The sequence below is a fragment of the Lepidochelys kempii genome, chromosome 12 (genome assembly GCF_965140265.1).
Source record: "Lepidochelys kempii isolate rLepKem1 chromosome 12, rLepKem1.hap2, whole genome shotgun sequence".
In the NCBI taxonomy this organism is placed as follows: domain Eukaryota; kingdom Metazoa; phylum Chordata; order Testudines; family Cheloniidae; genus Lepidochelys; species Lepidochelys kempii.
The window spans coordinates 561,273-573,043 of NC_133267.1; the positions used below are offsets into that span (position 1 = coordinate 561,273).

The following is an 11,771-nucleotide window of genomic DNA, read 5'->3' on the forward strand; positions in this document are numbered from 1 at the left end:
GAGAGGTGGTTCCAGAGAGGATGGTTCTAGACTATTCTCAGTGGTAGAAGAGGACAGGACAAGGAGTAATGTTGCAGTGGGGGAGGTTTAGGTTGGAGATTAGGAAAAACTTTTTCACTAGGAGGGTGGTGAAACACTGGAATGCGTTACCTAGGGAGGTGGTGGAATCTCCTTCTTTCAAAGTTTTTAAGGTCAGGCTTGACAAGGCCCTGGCTGGGATGATTTAATTGGGGATTGGTCCTGCTTTGAGCAGGGGGTTGGACTAGATGACCTCCTGAGGTCCCTTCCAACCCTGATATTCTATGATTCTGTGATTCTATGATTCTCGTCCACTGTCACCCCTAAGTCCTTTTCTGCAGAACTGCTGCCTAGCCATTCGATCCCTAGTCTGTAGCGGTGCATGGGATTCTTCAGTCCTAAGTGCAGGACTCTGCACTTGTCCTTGTTGAACCTCATCAGATGTCTTTTGGCCCAATCCTCCAATTTGTCTAGGGCCCTCTGTATCCTACCCCTACCCTCCAGAGTATCTACCTCTCCTCCCAGTTTAGTGTCATCTGCAAACTTGCTGAGGGTGCAATCCACACCATCCTCCAGATCATTTATGAAGTTATTGAACAAAACTGGCCCCAGGACCGACCCTTGGGGCACTCCACTTGATACCAGCTGCCAACTAGACATGGAGCCATTGATCACTACCCGTTGAGCCCGACAATCTAGCCAACTTTCTGTTCACCTTATCGTCCATTCATCTAGCCCATACTTCTTTAACTTGCTGGCAAGAATACTGTGGAAGACCGTGTCAAAAGCTTTGCTAAAGTCAAGTCCACTGCTTTCCCCTCATCCACAGAGCCAGTTATCTCGTCATAGAAGGCAATTAGATGAGTCAGGCATGACTTGCCCTTGGTGAATCCATGCTGACTGTTCCTGATCACTTTCCTCTCCTTTAAGTGCTTCAGAATTGATTCCTTGAGGACCTGCTCCATGATTTTTCCAGGGACTGAGGTGAGGCTGACTGGCCTGTAGTTCCTAGGATCCTCCTTCTTCCCCTTTTTAAAGATGGGCACTACATTCACCTTTTTCTAGTTGTCTGGGACTTCCCCCGATCACCATGAGTTTTCATAGATAATGGCCAATGGCTCTGCAATCATATCCGCCAACTCCTTTAGCACTCTCGGATGCAGTGCATCCGGCCCCATGGACTTGTGCTTGTCCAGCTTTTCTGAATAGTCCCGAACCACTTCTTTCTCCACAGAGGGCTGGTCACCTCCTCCCCATGCTGTGCTGCCCAGTGCAGTAGTCTGGGAGCTCACCTTGTTCATGAAGACAGAGGCAAAAAAAACATTGAGTACATTTGCTTTTTCCACATCCTCTGTCACTAGGTTGCCTCCCTCATTCAGTAAGGGGCCCACACTTTCCTTGACTTTCTTCTTGTTGCTAACATACCTGAAGAAACCCTTCTTGTTACTCTTAACATCTCTTGCTAGCTGCACCTCCAGGTGTGATTTGGCCTTCCTGATTTCACTCCTGCATGCCCGAGCAATACCTTTATACTCTTCCCTGGTCGTTTGTCCAATCTTTCACTTCTTATAAGCTTCTTTTTTGTGTTTAAGATCAGCAAGGATTTCACTGTTAAGCCAAGCTGGTCGTCTGCCATATTTACTATTCTTTCTGCACATCGGGATGGTTTCTCCCTGTAACCTCAATAAGGATTCTTTAAAATACAGCCAACTCTCCTGGACTCCTTTCCCCCTCATGTTATTCTCCCAGGGGATCCTGCCCATCAGTTCCCTGAGGGAGTCAAAGTCTGCTTTTCTGAAGTCCAGGGTCCGTATTCTGCTTCTCTCCTTTCTTCCCTGTGTCAGGATCCTGAACTCGACCATCTCATGGTCACTACCTCCCAGGTTCCCATCCACCTTTGCTTCCCCTACTAATTCTTCCCGGTTTGTGAGCAGCAGGTCAAGAAGAGCTTTGCCCCTAGTTGGTTCCTCCAGCACTTGCACCAGGAAATTGTCCCCTACACTTTCCAAAAGCTTCCTGGATTGTCTGTGCACCGCTGTGTTGCTCTCCCAGCAGATATCAGGGTGATTGAAGTCTCCCATGAGAACTAGGGCCTGCGATCTAGTAACTTCCATGAGTTGCTGGAAGAAAGCCTCGTCCACCTCATCCCCCTGGTCCGGTGGTCTATAGCAGATTCCCACCACCACATCACCCTTGTTGCTCACACTTCTAAACTTAATCCAGAGACTCAGGTTTTTCTGCAGTTTCATACTTGAGCTCTGAGCAGTCATACTGCTCCCTTACATACAGTGCAACTCCCCCACCTTTTCTGCCCTGCCTCTCCTTCCTCAACAGTTTATATCCATCCATGACAGTACTCCAGTCATGCGAGTTATCCCACCAAGTCTCTGTTATTCCAATCACATCCTAATTTCTGACGGTGCCAGGACTTCCAGTTCTCCCTGCTTCTTTCCCAGGCTTCTTGCATTTGTGTATAGGCACTTGAGATAACTCGCTGATCGTCCCTCTTTCTCAGTATGAGGCAGGACCCCTCCCCTCTCGCATGCTCCTGCTCGTGCTTCCTCCTGATATCCCACTTCCCCACTTACCTCAGGGCTTTGGTCTCCTTCCCCTGGTGAACCTAGTTTAAAGCCCTCCTCACTAGGTTAGCCAGCTTACTTGTGAAGATGCTCTTCCCTCATCTGGCTCTTAATCTGAAGGCTGAAGTTACAATTCCCTGTTCGGGTGCTTGGGGCTCCTCTTCAACAGTACAGCACACAGTCCGCTTAAGCCCCCACCCAGTAATCTGGGGAAACTAACCAGGGCCACTGGGTGCCTCTAAGAGGCAGTACTTTCCCCACTCACCAGCACTGAGTGGAGAAAAGAAACTTTAACAAAAAGGAGGAAAATCACCTTGTCTTAACTTTAGAAAACACCACAATCAGGATTCATAACACGACACTATGAGCAAAACACCCGCCCACAGTACGCTGGGCGGTGTCCTTTTGCCTCGGGCTCTGAAATCCAGAGACCAAAAGCTCTTTGGAAGTGCCCCTCTCCTCACTGCACCTCACTCCCAGCTGCTGTCCTGGGTCAATGAAAACCCAGAGATCACCTCTCACCTCCTGGGGGGAAAGCCCCTTTCTCCCTCCCCTGTCTGCCCACATTGCCGGTCACTTGCCATTCCACCCTGTCACTGCTCTGCTGCCCACCCTCTCCCCTCTGGGATGTCTTGCGGTCCCACTAAGAGCGGTGCAGGCTCCCTAAAAGCAGCGGCCACCGGAGCCCGAACAGTAGCCCCATCCCTTCCTCTTGACTCCACGCACCTGCATCACCCCTTCTCCCCAAGGCCCCACTCCTGCGCTGACTCTTCCCCTTAAGACCCTGCCTCCCGATCACTGCTCTCCGCCCCCTCCCCACCCTCCCTCGTCCCTACGGTCATTACAAAGTGGTAAGGCAGAGCCCTTCCATTTCTAAAAGTCCTGGGGCGTTGTGCCCCCCTGTTCATGCACCCCTGGGTCCCGGCGCTTCACACAGCTCTCACTGATCTCAGCTGTTAGCGAGGGAGCCTCACGGCTCGCGCAGACTTGGCAGTTTCCTGCCTGAGAGACACTGTCCCAAAGCAGGACTAACGCTTAGACCTGGTTCTTGGGGATTTCAGATCTGTTGATCTGCATGAAGACTCTCCATTGAGTCTCAGTCAGCTCTGGTATCGGACAGAGAAGAACAAGAGGGTCAAATGACCATTTGACCGGGAACCCTTCAGAAGAACCCACCCCACCAAGGACCAACACTTGTCTCCTCCCGCTCTCAGCTCCACTGAGAAGTTTTGGGGGATCACGCCTCACCTTTCTCACCCTAGGGGCCTGGGAGAGCAGCCATAGCCAGGTGCCCCAGTGGTGCAATTGGTTAGCCCGCAGCACTTATAGGGCAGTGCTGAGAGGAGCTATGCTGAGGTTGTGAGTTCAAGCCTCACCTGGAGCACTGTTTTTTATTAACCAAATGGCTTCACCCACTTGTTTGTTTGGCCCTGTGGAGTGTAGAATGCCAGCCCAGGGGACATTGAGGATGGGGGAGGACTCAAAAATGCCCCCTTCAATTATTCCCTCCCCTCCAGAGTGCAGGTCAGAATCTACAATCCTTTCTCCCCCACCAGCCGCTGTGCCAGGATCCCTCAAACAGAGCCTCGAGTCCTGCAGGATCCTTGACGCCTGGGGAGGGAGAGGAGCAAGGTAGCCATTTTGTTAGAGGGCTTTCTCTTCCCTTGCCCTCTTCCCCAGTTCTTGTCATGCAAGCAGCAAGCAGCAAAAGACCAGAAATCCGAAGTGCAGACAATGCGATGTTTCCTGGGGTTAGTTTCCAAGGAAGCATATTCTGAAGCCCTTCACACCACTGGGGCTTATCTCTATACACTGATAGACTCTGTTCCCCAGTGTTCCCTTCCCAGCTCCGACACTGCAAAGCGTTTACCCCGCGTCCCCCTTCCCGGCTCCGACGCTGCAGAGCCTTGCCTGTGTCTCTCTTCCCTGTTCCCATTCCCCCACTTGGCAAACATGATTCCAATTTCCATTTCCACTTCCTGTTTGACTCCAGATTATATGGTAATATTCTCAGTTATACCTTAACTAATCATTTTACTGAAATGTAATTAATCAATCCTAATATATTGTAACATAATTCTCTAACCAATTATATCCCACTACACTAATGAACTTACACATAGCAAAATTAATTATACAACAGTCAGAAACAATTAGAGAACCAGACAGATTGACAACAGAAAAGTGGGGGCCATAAAGATAAAAGATATTGAAATGAGGGTTTCACAACCGCAACCATTGAGAAGGGATTTCTTGCCAGACAGGAGGCTCTCTTAAGATCTGTTTCTGTATCTGGTGGTGATGGGCACTATCAGGACAGGATCGTCTTCCTAACCGCCCAATACCACCGTATTTCAATGGGACGGGTTGGGGATGTGAGGATGTGACTGTTCGCGTCCCAGTTTATGGCTGCCCCTGCAGCTTAGCCAAAGGCCTTAGCCTAAGAACCCAGCCTCAGACTCTCCTTGGCAGAGAAGGCCCGCACACAGGCAGACTGTGATTTTGATTCATTGTTTTGCACCCCGTAACTAGCTAAGTGATGAAAACACACAGTAAAAATACACAGTGATAAAAAAAAGCCTGTACTCTTAAAGTATAGGCTTTACAGGCGGGCCTGAATATCTCTATTCTAACAAGGATCGTTTGGGAAATTAGCCTTTGCTGACAAGGTTTGTCTCTGTTCCTATTTCACCTTCTGGTGTTATGCAGAGGGATCTTTGGCATATTTTTGCGAGCTTAATAACTATCTCCGAAACTTTATTTACTCAAACTTCAAAATTGGTGTCACCTGATTTTTGCATCGCCCTGTGAAAAAACAGCGGACACATGGGGCTTTCTACAGGGCGTCATGATGCTAAAGTTGGGGAATTCAATCGCTGTACTCGTGTGTGGGGGGGTGTTTCTCCACAGCTGACTCAGAGCTTCCAGCCTCGGGCTGCCCCTGCCTCACTGCCAGGCACCCCGGGCTGTTAGCTGCATCCACTGTCCTTGCCAGGGGTCCCGGCTGAACCCTGCGGGTGACTCTGCAGGTGGAGAAGGTGCTGTGTAGCGATGTAGAGCAGGTGCAGGAAGGAGCCGGGGTCACTATTCAAATTCTGAATTGCACAATTTTCCAAAGTTGGGAGTGTCCAAAACCAATTCTAACGGGAAGGCGAATGCAGAGCAGTTACACTGGAGGGGCCCAGACCTGCAGTGGGGGCACAGTGGAAATTAATAATGGGCAGATCATTTGTTAAATTAGTCGTCACTGACAAGATTTGTCTCTGTTCTTATCTCACGTTATGGTGTTATTTAGAGGAATCGGTACATATTTTTACTGTAGTAATTAAACCCTTAACTTTATTTAATCGAGCCAAAAACTTTGCGTCACTTATTTTTTCTCTCTCCTAGCAGGAATGAATTGAATTTTGTGACATTCTGGAAAGTGCAGAGAGACTAACTGTGGGGAATTCAGTCTCTGTGTTTGTGAGCTGATGTTTTCCTCTCACAGTTCAGTGCTTGCATGGAAATCCTAAGAGGGATCTAAGGGCTGGTGTACGCTGGACACTTAACTGGCAGAGCTACGTGTCTCAGGGTGTGAAAAATCCACACCCCCAAACCAATAGAGTTAAGCTGACCTAAGCCCTGGTTAGATAGAGCTAAATAGAAGGAAAAATTGTTCCGTCAATGTAACTATTACAGCAATGGGAAAACCCCTCCACTCGCTGTAGCAACTGTCTACTCCAAAGCGCTATCGCAGTGTCACAAGAAGTGTAGACAACCTCAGAGTGAGACCAGATCTGGCTCCAGTTCACATGCTGCAGCACTAAGATTGCAGTAGTCATAACATTCTTGTGCTTCCATCGTTGGCAGGATTTGAACCTGCATGGGGTGACCCCAATGGAATTCAAGTCTATCACCTTAACCACTCGGCCACAACTACGTGATGTATGGCTATTTCACTACACTATGATTCAGTTCTCACGGAATTGTCACTTCAAATTGCTCAGATCCACTTCCCCAGCACAATCACGGCTGTGCATTAGTGTAAGCGTGTCCATGGCTGAACAGCAAGAATTCCTGCCCTTTTCCCTTCCAGCTGGAGCACGATGAGAGTGTGTTTGTGTTAACGACATTGCTGTAGATCATTGTTCATTCCCCAAATTGACAATTCAGACAGTCCCTTTCCTAGTCAAATCTCCAGCACATCATTCCAATAGCAGGGGTCAGGATTTCTCTGGGGCATGGACATTTTTCAGGGGGTTGGTGCGTGAACTCAGCCTTGCATTCCATCCTTGATGTTTCATGGACTAACAAGAGCAGCATAAAGAAAGAGCCGAGCCAATATCTCCCTGTCAGTGATGCAGGGGGCCACATCCCCTCTGTCTGACCATTGCCTTTGCCGGAGGGAAGGGTTCACTGGAGTTAAATGCCCTGGCTCAGAAAAGACCTTAGAAACAGTTAGGTCACAACAAGCCCACCTCACAAAGTGGTCGAGTAGTTAAAACAATAGCCTGCTAATCTTTTGTCATCCTTGTGGGCAGGAGCTGCAGACGCCCTCTAAAAGTCTGGGGGCCACAGGCACAAAAACTGTGGCCCATCCCTTCCCCCTGAGCTCCCACTCTCCCCCCAAGATCCCAACCCCACATCGCCCCATCTCCCCAAGACCCTGCCCTCCACCTGCTCCTCTCTACCCTCTCCTGCAGTCCCTTTTCCTTAGTGCTGGTAAAGAGTTGGAGGGCATAGTCCCCCCACCTTTAAAAGTTGGGTGTCAGGCCCCACTCCATCCTCCACCCATTCCAGCACCTCTGCTTCTGGGACTATTTTATTCTCCCCCATCTCTCTCAACCAACCATTTCCGTCCTTCAGCTCAGTGACAGTCCCACACTCTTTGCTTCCTACACACAAAGATTCACACACAGACCTTGCAAGGAAAACCTCCCCAAGGAGTCAGAAGCACCTGAAGTGCTGGCAAATCAAGGAGAACTGACAGTGGCACCCAGAGAGTTTCCCCAGCAGATGAAGGGGATCCCCTGCTGCCCAGGGTCACCAATTGTAGAGAAGAACCAATTGGGTTTGCTTTTGGGAAGCTGCCAGGAATCAGATCTAAAATCATTTTTCAGTCTGAGATACGGTTACAGCATCCACAACCCCAGTGTCACAACTCTTGAAATCGCTTGGTCCTTATATTTTACCAGCCACAGAACTAAAGGGATTTGAAATAAACCCCTGTTCAGAGTAAATGAGGAGTGAGGGATCTTGGGGCTTTTCATTTCTTAGCCTCTGACACCATGACGTGGCCATTTCAGTTTACTCCTTATAACAGTGCTCAGCACCCGTCGATCCTGCAGCCTCGGCCTGTCGATCCCGATCTCTAGCTCACTAAAAGTCCAGCAGCACAGCGGGGCTCAGAGGCTGCCTGCCTGCCCTGATCCTGGGACCCTCCCAGACCAGGCTGGCTGCTGGCACATCTCTGCAGCCCATGGGGAAAGGGGAGGATGATGCAGCTCCACGCGCTGCCCCCACCCCCAGAACTGTCCCCGCAGCTCCCATTGGCTTGGAACTGGCCAATAAGAGCTGTAGGGGCAGAGCTGCAGGTGCGGGCAGCACATGGAGACCTGCTGCCCCCCTCCCTCCCAGGGGCCGCACGCACAGAGATGCCAGCAGCCAGCTGCTGACTGGGAGCCACCTGTGGTAAGCGGCTCCCAGCAGGAGCCTGCACCCCAACCCCCAGCCCGGCGCTCCCTCCAGACCCCACACCCCAACACTCTGCCCCAGACCAGAACCCCTCCTGCACCCAAATTCCCCCCCCGAGCCTCCACCCCACAGCCCCTCCTATACCCCAATGTTGCCGGCACCCAGTGCCAGAGGCAAGCAACAGCAGGGATTCGTTGCCCGGTGTGCATCACCCAATAATCACAGCGGGATGGAGAAGCAGAAAAGTTTATTTGAAGCTTCAAAGAAGGTACAGGGAGAATAGAATCTCAAATCCTGCATACAGAGCAGGAAGTTACACAGGCTTTTATTCATCCTTTCTTCGACATACTTATCCAAGAGCAAGCTGCCCTAAGTATCCATATAGCCAGCCAATCCAGTTACCAGCTAGTTCCCTTGTTCTCTGTACCATCTGTTAAACCATACATAAAGCTGCTTTATTCAACATAGTTCTTCCATATCTGCCCTGTTTGGCCTTGGTTAGTTTCAGGCAGTCTGACTCTGCAACATATTGTTGCAGATCCTCAGCATAACTGCTGCGAGTGCTTCCAGGCGGGGGGCCAAGGATACTTGGGCCTAGTGCGAGGGGGCTTCATCGACACTCGTAGTCTTCCATCCCCTCGAGTTACCTAGTGGCCATGCCCAGTGTCCCCAACACCAACACTCTGCCCCAGCCCGGAGCCCCCTCCTGCACCAAGCTCCCTCCCAGAGCCTGCAGCCCTCATTCCCTCACTCCCCGACACTCTGCCCCAGACGTGCAGGCTGCTAGGCATCAGCTTTGGTAACAGCACATCAGTCTCTATGTGTCCCTGTGGTGCAAGGGGTCAGCTCGATCGGCTGTTAACCGAGAGGTGGTTCGAGCCCACCCAGGGAGGACGATAAGCCTGGGCTACTTCCTTGCTCCTCAAGACCTGCTGGAAGTCTCAAAGGCCCTTTTTTCCCACCTCAAAACCATCCCTCTTGGCCTCAGCGGTTTCAGCTGGTGGCCCTCAGATTGCGCTGGATGCGACCCAGAAACCCATCTCCCAGCAGCCATGCCAGAGGTTCGGGCTTAATCCTCAAGGCCAAGTGCAAAACGTTCAGCCAGGAACATTTCACTCCCTTCCCACCCAAGCAGCAAGGGAGAAATGGACGAGACGCGCCAGTTCGAAGACGCCTCCCTCCCACTTCCCTGTTGGCTGTGCAAAGCTCTTGGCCTGCCTCATGCCTCGTCAGGGAAGTGCGGCCATGCTGCCCCAGACTGAGTCCCGGCAGCAGCCTGGCCTGCCTTGGCTGATGGAGTGCAGAGCCCCGTGACTCAATGGCAGGTTGAGTCAGGAGCCTCGGCTCTTTCCCTAGACAGCCACACAGACCTGCCCAGAGCTGCCCAGCGTCCCGAGAGCCTCCCTCGTGTTCTCCTGCAGCAGCCACCTGCCGGTGCGGGTGGGAGAAGGGGACGAGGAAGCACGGCTGTCTCAGGCCGGGACAGGAGCCCTCACCACACGCAGGCCTCTTGCCTTCAGCCCAGACAGCCAGAGGTGCCAGGGAGCTCCCTGGCAGGCCCCCGCCTCAGCCACCTCTGGCCTCATGGCCTAGGCTCTTGGCACTCAGCTGGTTGCCGACTCACTTGAAGGCCCAGAGCAAAAAGAAACAAGTGCAGCCCTAGCAGGGGACGGTTTCTATCCACCGACATCTGGGTTATGGGCCCAGCACGCTGCCGCTGCGCCACTCTGCTGGGTCTTCAGCATGTGGATTTAGGGGCAGATTAACCTTTTGTGGGCCCTGGTGCCAAACATATTTGTGGGCCCCTATGTCGTCACTGTAGGCTCTGAGCATGGGTCTGGTGTGGCAGGGCCATTGGTGCCCTAGTGTCCCCGGTCCTGAATCTCAGAGACATTTTTCATTTTGATCACACACCTCTACATGACTAGCTGCATTGCCATACACAGCTCCCTCAGCCCCCAGTTCTTCTCACTGAGCTCTACCCATGTGGGTTTACCAGTGTCCACAGTGAACAGAACTTTCAGAGTGATCAGGGAAGCTCCCCACAGATTTATCTCCTTCCTCATTCAGACCTTCTATAGCCACGTCTCCAGTGCCACCCCATGTCACCAGTCACTGTGTGTGCTCCCACTCTCAGCTCAAAGATCCAAAGCCAGCAGATGCCTGGTCAGTTCTGACAAATCCCTTCCCCAGCACCCATCCTGCCATTCGAGCAAGCCCCTTGCAAACACCATTTCCCCAAAGTGAGGACTTAGCCCTTGGGAATCTGAACACACCAGCCTTTCTCCCTCTGCTCCCATCTACAGGCTAGTCTACTGCCTGGTCCCCACCACCTCTCCCCATGCTTGTTTCCTTTCTACTTTGGACATGCTCCCCAACCAGCTGGGACTATTCTCCCACTGCAAGGCTCACCTGCTTTCTCATTCCCTGATCCCCTTGACATTCCTTTCCTATGGGTGACCTCTGTTCCTTGAGGTTAATTCCAGTTTCTTTATCTGCTTTAGCTTAATGGCCCCCAATAGTCACAGAGCCACCTGCAGCTTCTCTGACTATAGCCATGGGGCCAATTGTCAGAGGCCAGCCTTAGATAGCCGCAGCTACTAGTCAAGGGAGGGGTGGCAATTCCAAGGCTGAGCATGCTTGAACCTTGCAACGGCAGCACTAGGACCTCTAAATCCTCAGCACTGGCCCTAGGCAGCTGCAGACTCTGCAGTTAAGCGCTTCCCTCCTCTAGGCCATGGCTTTAAGTGCCTGAGATGCCCATCACCTGCAGCAGAGGCCACCAATTCCCACGCACCCTCAGCTGGCATGTAGTCGTGCAGAAAGTGCAGCCTGGATGATTTTGGAGGCTGGGGTACCAGGAAGTTCCCATCCCTGAGCAGCAGCTCTGCAAAAAGCTCACATGTCCCCCCTCCGCTCTGGGACCAGGGCCAGTTCTGCAGCGCTGTGAGAGGAGAGGAAGCGAGTGTTATGGGCCCCGTCTGAGCTCGGGCCTGGCACGATGGAGCCATTGGTGCCACGGTGAATCCGGTCCTGTCCGGACTAGCACCTTGCAAGCTCTAGCGTGGGCAGCAGATCTGCAGGCAGCACAGTCTTAGTAACAGCAGACAGGTCTCTAGGTGTCTCTGTGGCGCAATGGGTCAGCGCGTTCGGCTGTTAACCGAGAGGATGGTGGTTCGAGCCCACCCAGGGACGCTAGTAACCTTGTGCTATTTCCTTGCTCCTTAAGATGTGCTGGGCGCCTCAAAGGCCCCTTTTTGCCACCTCAAAGCCATCCCTCTTGGCCTCAGGGGGTTCAGCTGGTTGTTCGAAGAGTGCGCTGGGTGCGAATCAGAAACGCATCTCCCAGCAGCCACGCCGGGCACTCGGCCTTAATCCTCAAGGTCGAGGGCTAAACCTTCAGCCGGGAATGTTTGGTCCCTTCCTACCTCCACCAAGCAGCAAGGGAGAAACGGACGAGACGTGCCAGCTCGAAGACGCCTCCCCTCCTACTTCCCT

General features: G+C 52.0%; 3 non-coding genes across 3 annotated transcripts; 2 read left to right on the forward strand and 1 right to left on the reverse strand.

The window, feature by feature from the left end:
• Positions 1–3,887: 3,887 nt before the first annotated feature.
• On the forward strand, positions 3,888–3,981 carry TRNAI-UAU (transfer RNA isoleucine (anticodon UAU)). The gene is made up of 2 exons: positions 3,888–3,925; positions 3,946–3,981. It is a non-coding gene; the product is annotated as a tRNA-Ile (tRNA).
• A 2,456-nt stretch (positions 3,982–6,437) lies between these two features.
• On the reverse strand, positions 6,438–6,519 carry TRNAS-UGA (transfer RNA serine (anticodon UGA)). The gene has a single exon. It is a non-coding gene; the product is annotated as a tRNA-Ser (tRNA).
• A 4,875-nt stretch (positions 6,520–11,394) lies between these two features.
• On the forward strand, positions 11,395–11,468 carry TRNAN-GUU (transfer RNA asparagine (anticodon GUU)). Its single transcript has one exon. It is a non-coding gene; the product is annotated as a tRNA-Asn (tRNA).
• The last annotated feature ends 303 nt before the right edge of the window (positions 11,469–11,771 follow it).